This window comes from Mastigoproctus giganteus, chromosome 13 (assembly GCF_048544385.1).
Source record: "Mastigoproctus giganteus isolate SK-2022 chromosome 13, ASM4854438v1, whole genome shotgun sequence".
Taxonomy (NCBI): domain Eukaryota; kingdom Metazoa; phylum Arthropoda; class Arachnida; order Uropygi; family Thelyphonidae; genus Mastigoproctus; species Mastigoproctus giganteus.
The window spans coordinates 722,886-736,995 of record NC_143587.1 but is presented as its reverse complement, the minus strand read 5'-3'; the positions used below and the strand labels follow the sequence as shown (position 1 = coordinate 736,995).

At 40.2% G+C, this 14,110-nt stretch overlaps 1 protein-coding gene across 2 annotated transcripts in view; it reads right to left on the bottom strand.

Annotated features, from left to right (window-relative positions):
• Gpo1 (glycerophosphate oxidase 1) overlaps positions 1 to 3,875 on the bottom strand; it is a 428,577-nt gene extending 424,702 nt beyond the window's left edge. For both annotated transcript variants that reach the window (XM_090387948.1, XM_090387949.1), the window contains exon 1: positions 3,815 to 3,875. The gene's annotated coding sequence lies outside the window, so the exon portion shown is untranslated. The remainder of the gene's footprint in view (positions 1 to 3,814) is intronic.
• Positions 3,876 to 14,110: the final 10,235 nt, after the last annotated feature.

Here is a 14,110-nt window from a genome sequence, read left to right as displayed (position 1 = left end):
ATTATGAATATGAATATTCCCAGAAAGGATACAGAGGACAGGAGAGTTGGATGATTTATGTTCTTAGTTAAGAAGCACATAACATATAAGGCAATGCATCTGGATAACATGGGTGGCCAAATAAATGATGAGTCAGTTTGGTGTGATGAAGCCTGAGGTTTATGCTGCACCAGCCAAAAAAAAATTCAAGTTAGCCTGAGACAGAGAGAGATTGACAAAAGTAGAAAGAAATCCCCAAGAAAGAGAAGAATTATGATATCCAGCTCAGGACCCTAGGTGTGCCAAGCCCATCTTGAAAATTTAGGTTGAGAAATGACAGTTAAAGTTTAATATTGACAAATTCAAGGTACTGAATATATATATATATAGCAGTTATCCTAGATTAACATACCAACTGTGCAGAACTACATTCTGCTAAGTTGAAAATGAAAAAGCCTTGGGGAGGGGGATAATTGTGCAGTCAGATATAAATTCTGTGAGCAGTGCAAACAGGCTGGCAGGACAGCTCATTGGATTTTATCAATGGCATACAGAAATTTTTCTAACAAGGATAAGGAAATGATTATCCCATTGTATAAGGTAATGGTCTGGCTACATCTTGAGTACCAAACTGGTGTGAAAGCCTCATTTTAGGAAGAATGAGGAGTTTCTGGAATGCGTACAAAGAAGGGAAATGAGATTGGTGAGTGGAACAAAAGGGTGCTCTTACCAAGATAGTCTTCAGTTCTGCAAACTACAGCATGTAGAGACTAGGGATCTGCAAAGTGATCTGATTGAGGTGTTTAAGCCTTTGAATAGATTGAGCAAGCTTAATACTTATTAGCATTAGTACAGGCATATGATGCAAGAAAGTAAGCTTACACAGCATCAGCAAATAAAAAAAAATAACTCCCATTTCATCCCTCCATTCATTCAAATGTTTGTCTAGTTTTGCCTTGAATTTATTTAAGCTGTTAACTTCTACAACAGACAGAAGTTTGTTCCAGCAATCAACCACCCACTGTCTAAAGGTAAATTTCTGCACATCTATTCTACAACTGTCTTTCCTCAATTTGAATTTATGTCCCCTCAGGCAATTAATCTGGGCAAGAGGAAGTATCACATCATTAGCACTGAGCTTGCACAAACCATTCAAGGGCTTATACACCTCAATTAGATCACCTCGTAGATGCCTAAACTCCAGATACTGTAATTTGCAAAACTTAAGCCTTTCTTCATAACAGCAATCCTTTGTTTCATTCATTAATCGTGTTGCCCTTCTCTGTACTCATTCCAGCAGCTCTACATCCTTCCTAAAATGTGGCCTTCAGACTTGCATACAGTAATCAAAGTGTGGCCTGACCATTGTCTTATACAAGGAAATAATCAATCACATTTTTTCCCTGCTAAAAATATTCCTGTATGTCATTGACAAGACACCATGAGCTACCCTTATGGGATTCTTCCTTTTGCTCTGACTACACAATGAGGGGCACAGAATTTTTTCTGTGCTACAATGACAGATGGAACAAACTTCCATTTGTCATTGTAGAAGTTGAGAGCTTAATAAGATTCAAGGCAGAACTGGACAAACATTTGGAGCGAGTGAATGGGTGAAATAAGAAGGGGGATGTTTTTTTGTTTTTTTTTTTTGCTGATGCTATATAAGCTTGGTTTCTTGCATTGTGCCCTTGCTAATGCTAATATACCTTCATCAATATCATTAATAAATACAGAAAACAACAATGCACCCAAAACTGAACCCTGGGGTACTCCACTATAACATTAATCCACGAAGAGCAGTGTCCATTGATAATAAAGACCAATAAAAAGTACCCAATCAATTCATCAGCTACAATCAGTTGGCTTATCAGCAACTTTCCCACAGTCAATCTAAAAGGGTTAGACTAAGTAGCTCTTTTCTTCTTCATATTTATATACATGTAAAATTCTTTGTCCTCATTCTTTGCTGTCTTAGCCAGTGATTTCTCATAACCTGCCTTTGCCAACCCAACTATTTCTGTGGTGCTATTATAGACCAACTGATAACTTTTATGTTTCCTTGCATCACTTTAAGTGTTCAATACTATCTTTTCACTCCATTCAACTAGCCAGTTGCATATTCATCTACCTTTCATACTCTTGCCTGGGCTTCAATTTCATAATGGCATAGGCATACATACACATGTGAGTTCTGTTATGTCAGCTTGAAAATTATTCCATATTTTGCCTATATTCTCTCTATTGTTACTATCTTCTCAGTTGATGGAGTCGTGTACCATCCTACCCTTTCATGAAATTAAAATCCTACTCTTATCCAAGAGCATGCTGAATTCTGATGGGATCCTTCCACTTGGTCACATTACGAACCTAAGGGGGCATAAATTCAAATTAAGAAAAGACAGATGTAGAATAGATGTGCGGAAATTTGCATTTAGCCAGCGGGTGGTTAATTTCTGGAACAAATTTCCATCTGTTGTTGTGGACGTTGATAGGTTAAATAAATTTAAGGAGGAACTGGACAGGCATTTGGAGGGAATGGTGTGATTTTTTTTTTTTTTTTTTTGGCTGATGCTGCATAAGCTCATACACTTGCTTTCTTGCATCACATGCTACTACTACTACATCACTTACCATGTTAATAATACATATGAATCTGAAACCTGCACACTAAACCCTCATTTTAGTAAGATGTGATGAATTAACTCACTCATTTCTAAGCATTGATGTGTACCTTACAAGTGAATTTAAACAACAAAATTACCTTCTACCACTGGTATACCAATCTATTCTAAAAATCAAGGGCTGAAATAGAAAATATAACAAAATGAAATGCTCATTAACAAAATATTTAATATTAAGAATAAAGTATGTACACAACATTATCAATGAGTATTATGAAGTGGAACAACATTCCAGTGTACTCCATTCCATTGAGACCTGCTCTAAACTAAATTTGAACAAGCAATACCACAAATGCAACAGCCGCAGCATAAGTATATCCTGCTAATTAGTAACTAATGCATGCCATCTACTTTACAATGGCTTCCAACAACTGAAAAATGGCAATAATGCATTTTTGACAAACTAGCACTTGAAAATTTATAAAAGCGGTATGCAGTTTGCTGCCGTTAAAATGTTCCATCTAAGGCTTCGTATAAATAAAATAAAATAAAATAAATAGAAAAGCTAGTGTCTGGGCATGTAATAATAATCTATACAAAAATTATAATACAAGCCTTAAACAGCACTAAATAAATATTTTGCTGAGTGTTGCCCAAGAAACTTCAGGGTAACTTGTTATGGTATCATCTTATAACTAAATCATGTTTACATACTCGCAATAGTTCCATTATAATATAGTTCTGTTAAGTTATAGTTCTGATTTTCCAGACATTTTCCTTATCGTTGTACCGAAAGAAATTCATTAGTTTTCCTTGCGTGTGTAAATTTTCCTTTTACACATTTTCTATTTTTTGTTTAAACATTAGTTTACTAAAAATGTTTAAGGATTTAAAAGAACACATAAAAGGAGGTATACTGCTAATTTCTTCGAAAGTATGTCCACCTTTGATGTGTGTGCATTAGATTATATTTTTAGCAACTCTTAATTCAGTGATAGTTGCTGTTTCATCACACAAGGAAAGTTGGCAGCACACCAATTAAGGTTACCAAGCAATGCAAGGGTCCGATTATTAATACATACCTTCCCTTTGCACACTATCTGCCCATTTAAAATACTTTCTCAAAAACTAAAACTATTTGTAACAAATTGTCCGTTTATTTATATAGTAGAACATATTGAAATTTGATTTTAAAAAAGTTTAAAACTCACCACTCGTTATACAGCTGATGTAAAGTGGGATATCTATATTATTTTAGTAAAATTAAATTATTAAGCGATAACAACAATAAAATAAAATAACTTATTTATTAACTTAACCGGTGACCACACATTACATAGACAGCTGTAAACAGAAATATAACTTCAACCACCTGGTGTAAATATTCAGAAACAAAATTAAACGCATCCAATCCTACACTTCGGAAAATTCAATGTAACGATTTCTTAGAATTGTTTTAGAATTAGTAGTAAATGAGGCAAGGATTCATGCTTATAGAGGCCGTTTTCCTCGTTCATTGGCGTATGAGAGTCCTTGGACTCAGTGGAGGTCCGCGTGTATTGGAGGTGTGCAAATAAATAAATAAATAAAGTGCAGCCATTATCAACCCACTGCAGGATGGAAGCTTCCTCAACAATTCATGTTGAGGGAAATTAGCATTAGCATTAGTAGAGGCATTTGATGCAAGTAATCAAGCTTATGCAGCATCAGCCAAAAAAAAAAAAAAAAAAACACTTCCACTTCACCCCTCTGTTCGTTCAAAATACCTGTCCAGCTGAGCATTAAACTTATTTAGGCTATCAACTTCCACAACAAGGGATGGAAGTCTGTTCCACCAACCAACCACCCGCTGGCTAAAGGCAAATTTCCGCACGTCTATCCTACATCTATCTTTCCTCAATTTGAATTTATGCCCTCTCAGGTGATTATTCTGAGAGAGAGGAAGAATCCCATCAGCATTGAGCATGCTCAAACCATTCAAGGCTTTATACACCTTTATCAGATCACCTCGCTGGTGCCTAGTCTCCAGACACCGTAATTTGTAAAACTTAAGCCTTTCTTCGTAAGAGCACCCTTTTGTTCCATTCACTAACCTTGTTGCCCTTCTCTGTACTCGTTCCAGCAGCTCTGCATCCTTCTTGAAATGAGGCCTCCAGACCCGTATACAGTACTCTAGGTGTGGCCTGACCATTGCCTTATACAATGGAATAATCACCTCCTTATCCCTGCTGGAAAAATTCCTGTATATCATTGACAATACTCCATGAGCTACTCTTGCAGCCCGTCTGCACTGCTCAGAGAACTTCATATCTTCCTGCACAACCACCCCCAAGTCCCTTTCATTCTCTACCACTGTCAGTGTAGTACCACAGAGTTGATACGTTGCTCTGGGGTTGCTGTTTCCCATGTGTAGTACTTTACATTTGTCAATGTTAAACTTCATTTGCCACCTCTCAGCCCATCTGCTCAACCTTTCCAGATCCTGCTGCAGCAGCATAGTGTCAGTAGTGTCCTTGACAACCCTGTCAACCTTTGTATCATCTGCAAACTTGGACATTAAGCTTGATATACTCATCAATATCATTTATGAATACAGAAAACAATAATGGACCCAACACTGAGCCCTGAGGGACTCCACTAATAACATTAGTCCACGACGAGCAGTGTCCATTGATTACCACTCTCTGTCTTCTCCCCCTCAGCCACCCCTTTATCCACAGCAGCAATTTGCCTCCAATGCCACACTGCTCCAATTTGTGCAGCAGTCTTCCATGTGCAACAGTATCAAAAGCCTTTCTAAGATCCAAGTATATAATATCAAAGTTATTCCCTGCATCCAGTTCCTTTGTGACTGCATCATAGTATCCAATCAAATTGGTCAGGCAAGACTTCCCCTTAACAAAACCATGCTGTGTCCGAGCTATAGCTGAAGTCTTGTCTAAATGATCCTGCAGTGCTTGTTTAACCAGTGCCTCCATTAATTTTCCTGGAACAGAAGTTAAACTCACAGGTCTATAATTACTTGTGTCAGCCTTTGATCCTCCTTTGTGAATTGGGGTCATATTTGCACATCTCCAGTCTGTGGGTACCTCCCCTGAGTCGAAGGAACCTCTCATAATTATGGCTAAGGGTTTGCTTACTGCCTCCTTTAATATAACTGGATAGATCCCATCCACCCCGGGTGCCTTTCTTGTGTTTATCTTCAACAATTTCTCCTCCCCTTTACTCTCAGTTATCACAAGATTCTCTAGCTTACTGCCAGAGTTGAATACACCTCTGGCTTTCCCCTCGCTAAATAACTCCTCATGTGTGAATGTCGATGCAAAATATTCATTTAGTTTGTTAGCTACCTGAGCAGGATCATCAACAGTTGACCCATCGATATCAAGTGGACCAATCTGATTCATCCCCTTCCTTCTGTGCAGGCTGGAAAAAAAATGGACCATAATCTGCCGCGCTGAGCAGGATCATCAACAGTTGACCCATCGATATCAAGTGGACCAATCTGATTCATCCCCTTCCTTCTGTGCAGGCTGGAAAAAAAATGGACCATAATCTGCCGCGCTGGTCCAGTGAGGGTTGGCAGATCGACCGTATTCAGCAGTCAGGGACTTGAACCCCGGTCTACTCAAAGAGAGTGTGCTACTGCACTCCCGCTCCTGCCCACTCAGCTACTGGAGGCGTGCAAATGTATCACCAATTCACAAAGGGGTTGAAAAGGTGACACAAGTAGTAGTAGTAGTGGCAGGGCCGTGCCGTGCTATGATACAGAGAAGCGGCCGCGTCAGTCGGAACCGTAAGGGGTATATATAACGTATAAGGTGTTAGTGTCTAACGGCTCCTGGGATTTCTCCCATCTCCGCGGGTGTACATTGTATCGGGGCCAGGGATTTAAAGTGTGTGGGGGTCATGTGCTGTATATTGTGCTGTGCCCTTTGTTCCTCCGGTCTATTAGCCGCCGAGCCCCTAGTGGGACCCGACGTTACCACACCATGCCACGGGGAGGCTGACCGGGTGTATCACTGTAGCTAGAGTACTCTGGCGGGTCCTGCCACCTACTTTCCTGGGATTTCAGTGGTTAGGACCAGATTTGAGAATGAGATGATCGCTGTTTCTTGAGCAACGGTTGTAATTTTAACAGAGCGTAGGTTGTTCGCTGATAACTTGTTCTAGGGCCAAATAGGTCGGGCAGTAATTTTGATGTTTTTAGATTTAGACCTGTGGGGCATGCGTGTGTGTGTGTATATATAAAAATATATATATACACACACACGCACACATATATATATATATAAAAACTAAATAAAAAAAAAAAAAAAAAAACGTTGTGCAAGAGAAAAGTATGGGAGGAAGGCAGAAGACTGGAGGGTAGGAAACAGAAGAAAGGGGCCAATAGGGAAGATGGCCCCTGATGACAGTGTGGCATGCCCAGTGCCTCACCAGAGAGAGGAGTGGGGTGGCGGGTGGACGAAAACCACCACCCCACAAAAAAAAAAAAAAAAAAAATCACTCTGTAAGAGAAAAATAGGGGGGGGGGGAGTAAAAGAACGGATGGCAGGAAACAGAAGAAAGAAGCAAAAAAAAAAAAAAGAGAGATATATACACCGCAAGTTCAGGGTAGGTACAGCTAGCACGGCCAGTCAGTTGGAGCCGACAACTTGCTGGAAATCCAGCAGTGTGAGTGCTGCTATGGTGGATGGGTCATGTTCAGTAAGGTCTAGTTCAGGTGCCGTCATTGGGACTCCATTTGGTGAGTGAGTCTGTGTCGCATCCAAACTGAAGGCTGGTCCAGTAGTCCATCAGAACGAACAGTGGGGGTGGTCAAAATCGGGAGTCCAAGATTGATGGTCAAGTCCAGGGATCGATGCTAGGCCTCATCTTGATGAGATGTGTCACATCTGGTCGAGAGAAGTTTGTCCAGAAATCAATGATGAGGAATTTGTCAAGGTATGTGCGGAACCTGCCTTTTATTGCACTGCTGGTCAAGTCTTGTGCAAGTTGGTCCAAGCTGTTAGCATCCATGGCTCAATGATGCGTAGCAACAATTGGCAGTCATGGTTGTTATGACCTATTGATTCGGATACTAAGGTGGTGGTAGCGCTTTCTGCCTGGTAAATAAGTCCATTGCAAATTGAGTCAGAGCTCGGTAAGTTTCTTCATTCTGTAGGGTGAGGTGTTCTTGATTTTGGTAGTTGAAGCGTAGTTTTGTTATTAGGATCCTCCTGAAGTCCTCGTAGATTTCACAGCTGTGGGCAAGGTGCTCACCGTAAGGGGGTGGCATAAGCAGCGAAATCAAAATAAAATTTAACCATTAAGGGGCGGCATTTCGTAGAATGGCATCATACTGAGAAAATATACCGCACGGCCCTGAGTAGTGGTATATGATGCAAGAAAGCAAGTGTACGAGCTTATGCAGCATCAGCCAAAAAAAAAAAAAAAAAATTCACACCGTTCCCTCCAAATGCCTGTCCAGTCCCACCTTAAATTTATTTAACCTATCAACTTACACAACGACAGATGGAAGTTTCTTCCAGCAATTAACCACCCGCTGGCTAAAGGCAAATTTCCACACATCTATTCTACATCTGTCTTTTCTTAATTTGAATTTATGCCCCCTTAGGTTCGTAATCTGAACAATTGGAAGGATCCCATCAGAATTCAGCGTGCACAACCCATTCAAGGCCTTATACACGTCAATCAGATCACAGCGCAGGTCCCTAGTCTACATCCATTGCAATTTTCAGAGCTTAAGCCTCTCTTGGTAAGGGGATCCCTTCATTTCCCTCACCAATCTTGTTGCCCTTCTCTATACACGCTCAAGCAAATCTACATCCTTCTTAAAATGAGGCTTCCAGACCTGTATGCGGTACTCACGGCGTGGCCTGACCATTGCCTTATACAGAGGAACAATCACCACCTTCTCCTGCTAGCAGAATTCCTATGTATCATTGACAAAATCCCATGACCTGCCCTGGCAGCCAGTCTGCATTGCTCAGAAAACTTCATATCTGACTGCACAATTACCCCCAGGTCTTTTTCATTTTCTACCACTTTAAGTGCAGTACCACACAGTTGGTACGTTTCTCTGGGGTTATTTGTATCCATGTGCAGTACTTTGCATTTGTCAAGGTTAAACTTCATTTGCCACTTCTTAGCCCATCTGCCCAAATTATCAAAATCCTGTTGCAGTAGCACACTGCCATTACTGTCACCCTGCTAACCTTTGTATCATCTGCAAACTTCGACACTAAGCCTGATATACCTTCATCAATATCATTGATAATTATACAAAACAACAGAGGACCCAAAACCGAACCCTGTGGGACTCCACTAATAATATTAGATCACGAAGAGCAGCACCCATTAATTACCACCCTCTGTCTTCAACCAATCAACCATCCTTTTATCCATTGTAGCAACTTACCATTAATACCATTCTGCTGTAATTTGTACAATAAATATTGTCATCCATGTGCAACAGTGTCAAAAGCTTTCCTGAAATCCAAATATATGATATCAAAATTATTTTTTGCATCCAGTTCCTTTGTAACCACATCATAATATCCTATCAAATTTGTGAGACATGACTTCCCCTAAACAAACCCATGCTGTATCCGAGCTATAACTGAAGTCTTGTCTAGATGATCCTGCAATGTATCTTTAACCAGTGACTCCATTATTTTACCAGGAACAGAAGTTAAACTAACTGGTGTGTAATTACACGTGTCACCCTTCGATCCTCTTTTTTGAATTGGGGATACATTTGCACATCTCCAGTCCGTGGGGACCTTCCCTGAGTCCAAGGATGCCCTCATAATTATGGCTAAGGGTTTGCTTAGTTGCTTTGCCGCCTCCTTTAATATAACTGGATAAATCCCATCCTCCCCAGATGCCTTTCTTATGTTTAACTTCAACAATTTCTCCTCCACTTTGCTCTCAGTTATTAGAAAAACATTAAGCACACTGCTACAATTTGATAACCTTCTACCATTTTCATACCTTAATAACTCCTCATGTGTGAATGTAGATAAAAAATACTCATTCAGTTTTTTTGCTATCTCAACAGGATCATCAACAGTCGAACCATCGATATCAAGTGCACCAATCAGATTCATCCCCTTCTTTTTAGAGTTTATATAAGAAAAGAAATCCTTGCTGTTTTTCTTAGCATCTTTTGTCAAAGATTTCTCGTAATCTGCCTTAGCCTGCCTAACCTCCTTTGTGACCTGATGACAGACTACCATATATCTGCCATAGGCTTCTGAGTCGCTTGATAATTTATATGCATTTATTTCTCTGTCACGAGTCTCATTTGTTCATTTGATAATCATTTAGGCCTAAACCTTGGACAATATTTCTTAATAGGTACGAAACCTTTAGTAGCATCCACGATTAATTCCTTGAATGCTTCCCACTTAGAATTTATTGTTGGTAACATTGTCAGTTGATCCCACTGTACAGAATTTAGAAACAGAATTTAGACAGTTTAAAGTAACTACAGATCTGTTAGTTTCAGATCTGTAGGGAAAATATTGGAATCACTGGTTAAAGAAGCATTGCAGGATCATCTAGACAAGACTGCAGTAATAGTTAAGGCACAACATGGATTTGTTAAAGTGAGGTCTTGTCTGACTAATTTGATTGGATACTATGAAGTCGCCACAAAGGAAGTGAATGCCAAAAATAAATTTGATAGCATATACTTGAATTTCAGGAAAGGTTTTGATACTGTTGCACGTGGAAGACTGCTGTACAAATTGGAGAAGTATGGCATTAAGGGTAAGTTGCTACAATGGATAAAGGGATGGTTGAGTGGAAGACGACAGAGAGTGGTAATCAATGGGCACTGCTCTGCATGGACAAATGTTATTAGTGGTGTTCCCCTGGATTCTGTGTTGGGCCCGTATTTGTTTTGTCTATTTATCAATGATATTGATAAAGGTATATCAGGTTTAATGTCCATGTTTGCAGATGATACAAAGGTTGGCAGGATTGTTAACGACAGTAAAGACGGTGTGCTACTCCAACTGGATCTAGATAAGTTGGAAAAATGGGCTGAGAAGTTTACATTTTTAGCATTAGCATTAGCATTAGTAGAGGCATATGATGCAAGAAAGCAAGCTTATTCAGCATCAGCCAAAAAAAAAAAAAAAAACCCTCTCCCATTTCATCCCTCCGTTCGTTCGAAATACCTGTCCAGTTGAGCTTTAAATTTGTTTAGGCTATCAACTTCAACAACAAGTGATGGAAGTCGGTTCCACCAACCAACCACCCGCTGGCCAAAGGCAAATTTCCGCACATCTATCCGACATCCGTCCTTCCTCAATTTGAATTTATGCCCTCTGAGGTGATTATTCTGAGAAAGATGAAGAATCCCATTGGCATTGAGCATGCTCAAACCATTCAAAGCCTTATACACCTCTATCAGATCACCTCGCCGGTGCCTAGTCTCCAGACTCTGTAATTTGCAAAACTTAAGCCTTTCTTCGTAAGAGCAACCCTTTGTTCCATTTACTAATCTTGTTGCCCTTCTCTGTACCCGTTCCAGCAGCTCTACATCCTTCTTGAAATGAGGCCTCCAGACCTGTATACAGTACTCAAGATGTGGCCTAACCATTGCCTTATACAAGGGAATAATCACCTCCTTATCCCTGCTAGAAATATTCCTGTATATCATTGACAAGACACCATGAGCTACTCTTGCAGCTCGTCTGCACTGCTCAGAGAACTTCATATCTGCCTGCACAATTACCCCCAGGTCCTTTTCATTCTCCACCACTTTCAGTGTAGTACCGCAGAGTTGATACATTGCTCTGGGGTTACTGTTACCCATATGTAGTACTTTACATTTGTCAATGTTAAACTTCATTTGCCACCTCTCAGCCCATCTGTTCAACCTTTCCAGATCCTGTTGCAGCAGCATAGCGTCAGTAGTGTCCTTAACGACCCTGCCAACCTTTGTATCATCTGCAAACTTACACATTAAACTTGATATCCCATCATCAATATCATTCATAAACACCGAAAACAACAACGGACCCAACACTGAACCCTGAGGAACTCCACTAATAACATTAGTCCACGTTGAGCAGTGTCCATTGATTACCACTCTCTGTCTTCTGCCACTCAACCATCCCCTTATCCATAGCAGGAATTTGCCTCCAATGCCACACTGCTCCAATTTTTGCAGCAGTCTTCCATGTGCAACAGTATCAAAAGCCTTTCTAAGATCCAAATATATAATATCAAAGTTATTCCCTGCATCCAGTTCTTTTGTGACTACATCATAGTATCCAATCAAATTGGTCAGGCAAGACCTGCCCTTAACAAAACCATGCTGCGTCTGAGCTATAACTGAATTCTCGTCTAGATGATCCTGCAGTGCTTCTTTAACCAGTGCCTCCATTAATTTACCTGGAACAGAAGTTAAACTAACAGGTCTATAATTACTTGTGTCAGCCTTTGATCCTCCTTTGTGAATTGGGGTTACATTTGCATATCTCCAGTCTATGGGTACCTCCCCTGAGTCCAAAGAAGCTCTCATAATTATGGCTAGGGGTTTGCATACTTCCTTTGCTGCCTCCTTTAATATAACTGGATAGATCCCATCAACCCCAGGTGCCTTTTTTATGTTTATCCTCAACAATCTCTCCTCCACTTTCCTCTCAGTTATTACAAAATCATCCAGCTCACTGCCAATGTTTACTTTACCTACATCATTCTCCTTCCTGAATAACTCCTCATGCGTGAATGTAGATGCAAAATACTCGTTTAGTTTGTTAGCCACCTGAGCAGGATCCTCAACTGTTGAACCATCAATATCCAGTGGACCAATCTGATTCATCCCTTTCCTTCTCGAGTTCAAGTATGTAAAGAACTCCTTTCTGTTTTTCTTTGCATCCTTTGCCAAGTATTTTTCGTAGTCTGCCTTTGCCTGCCTAATCTCCTTTGTGACTTGGTTACAGACCAACTTATATCTATCATAGGCTTCCATGTCACCCATTAATTTGTATGTATCCCATGCATTTTTCTTCTCTGCCACATGTCTCATTAGTCCATCTGACAACCATTTAGGCCTAAACCTTGAACAATATTTCTTAGTTGGTATGTAAAGCCTGGTAGCCTCCAAGATTAGTTCCTTGAATGCTTCCCATTTTGAGTTTGCTGTTGGTAACATCATCAGTTGGTCCCACTGTATAGAATTTAAATACTGTCTCAGACCATCATAGTCGCCTTTACGAAAACAAAAACCCTTCCCTTTACCTCTGATGGTAGTTACCTCCTTGAGTAAATCCCACTTCAACACACTGTGATCACTGCCACCTAGTGGTTCATTTATCTGCAGGTTCTTAATGCATGAAGAATCACTACTGATAATCAGATCAAGAGTATTGCTCCCTCTTGTTGCCTCACGAACATGCTGATGTAGAAAACAATCATCCAATAAATCCACAAAAGCCTTGCTAGTGTGCGAGTGACCAACCCACAAATTCCAGTCAATATCTGGGAAATTAAAATCCCCCATTATAAGACTCTCTGATTTACTGGCCCACTCTATTTCCCTGTACAATATATTATTATACTCATCAGAGTCGTTAGGCCTATAGCACACTCCTACTCTCAATTTTGATTTCCCTATGCTTATGTCACACCAAACTGACTCGACACTGCCCTGTCCATCGATGTCAACTGGCTTCACTTCCTTTGACTTTATGTGTTTCTTAATTAATAACATAACCCCTCCTCCCCTCCTGTCCTGTCTATCCTTTCTATATACATTGTATTCCCCAAATTCCAGTTCCACATTACTTATATCTGTGTGACACCACGTCTCTGATATCCCAACAATATCTGCCTTTGATGTTTTGAGCAATACCTCAAATTCATCAAATTTATTTACCAAACTCCTAGCATTGGTGTACACGCAGGTATACATGCACCTGTTTCTATTCTTAGCTATCCTAACACAACCCATGTGTTTACTTGTAACGCAATGACTACCAGCAGTCTCTGAAATATCCTGCATCTTGTTTTTCAGACTTCTGCTCATTTGAATAGAAGCAGTGCAAGAATCACTTCCACCTCTGCCAGTGGCTACTGTTAATCTATTAGTCCTTGTATCCCCCCCAACTAGCAGTTTTCCGACCCACCTAACACTGCCTCGACAGCATCAGCAAAAATTCTTGCACCCTTTCTATTTAAGTGTATCCCATCCCTGTAGAAGCAATCTCTCCTGTTAACAAGTACAGTCCAGGCTGAAAAAAATTCTACCCCTTGAGCCTTGCACAATCCCTCCAGGGCCGAATTGATCGACAAGGCTCTCATCATATACTCCCTCCTATCGTGTCTGGGCAGAATTGCAGACACTTTCAAGTTCAACCCTAATTCACGGCTTTTTTTCAACAGTGACCTGTACTTGCTAAGTAATTCCGCCGGTCTCCTACTCTTAATATTATTATTAGTGCCAACGTGTACAACTATATCACCTTTTGTGCCCTTAAAGGATG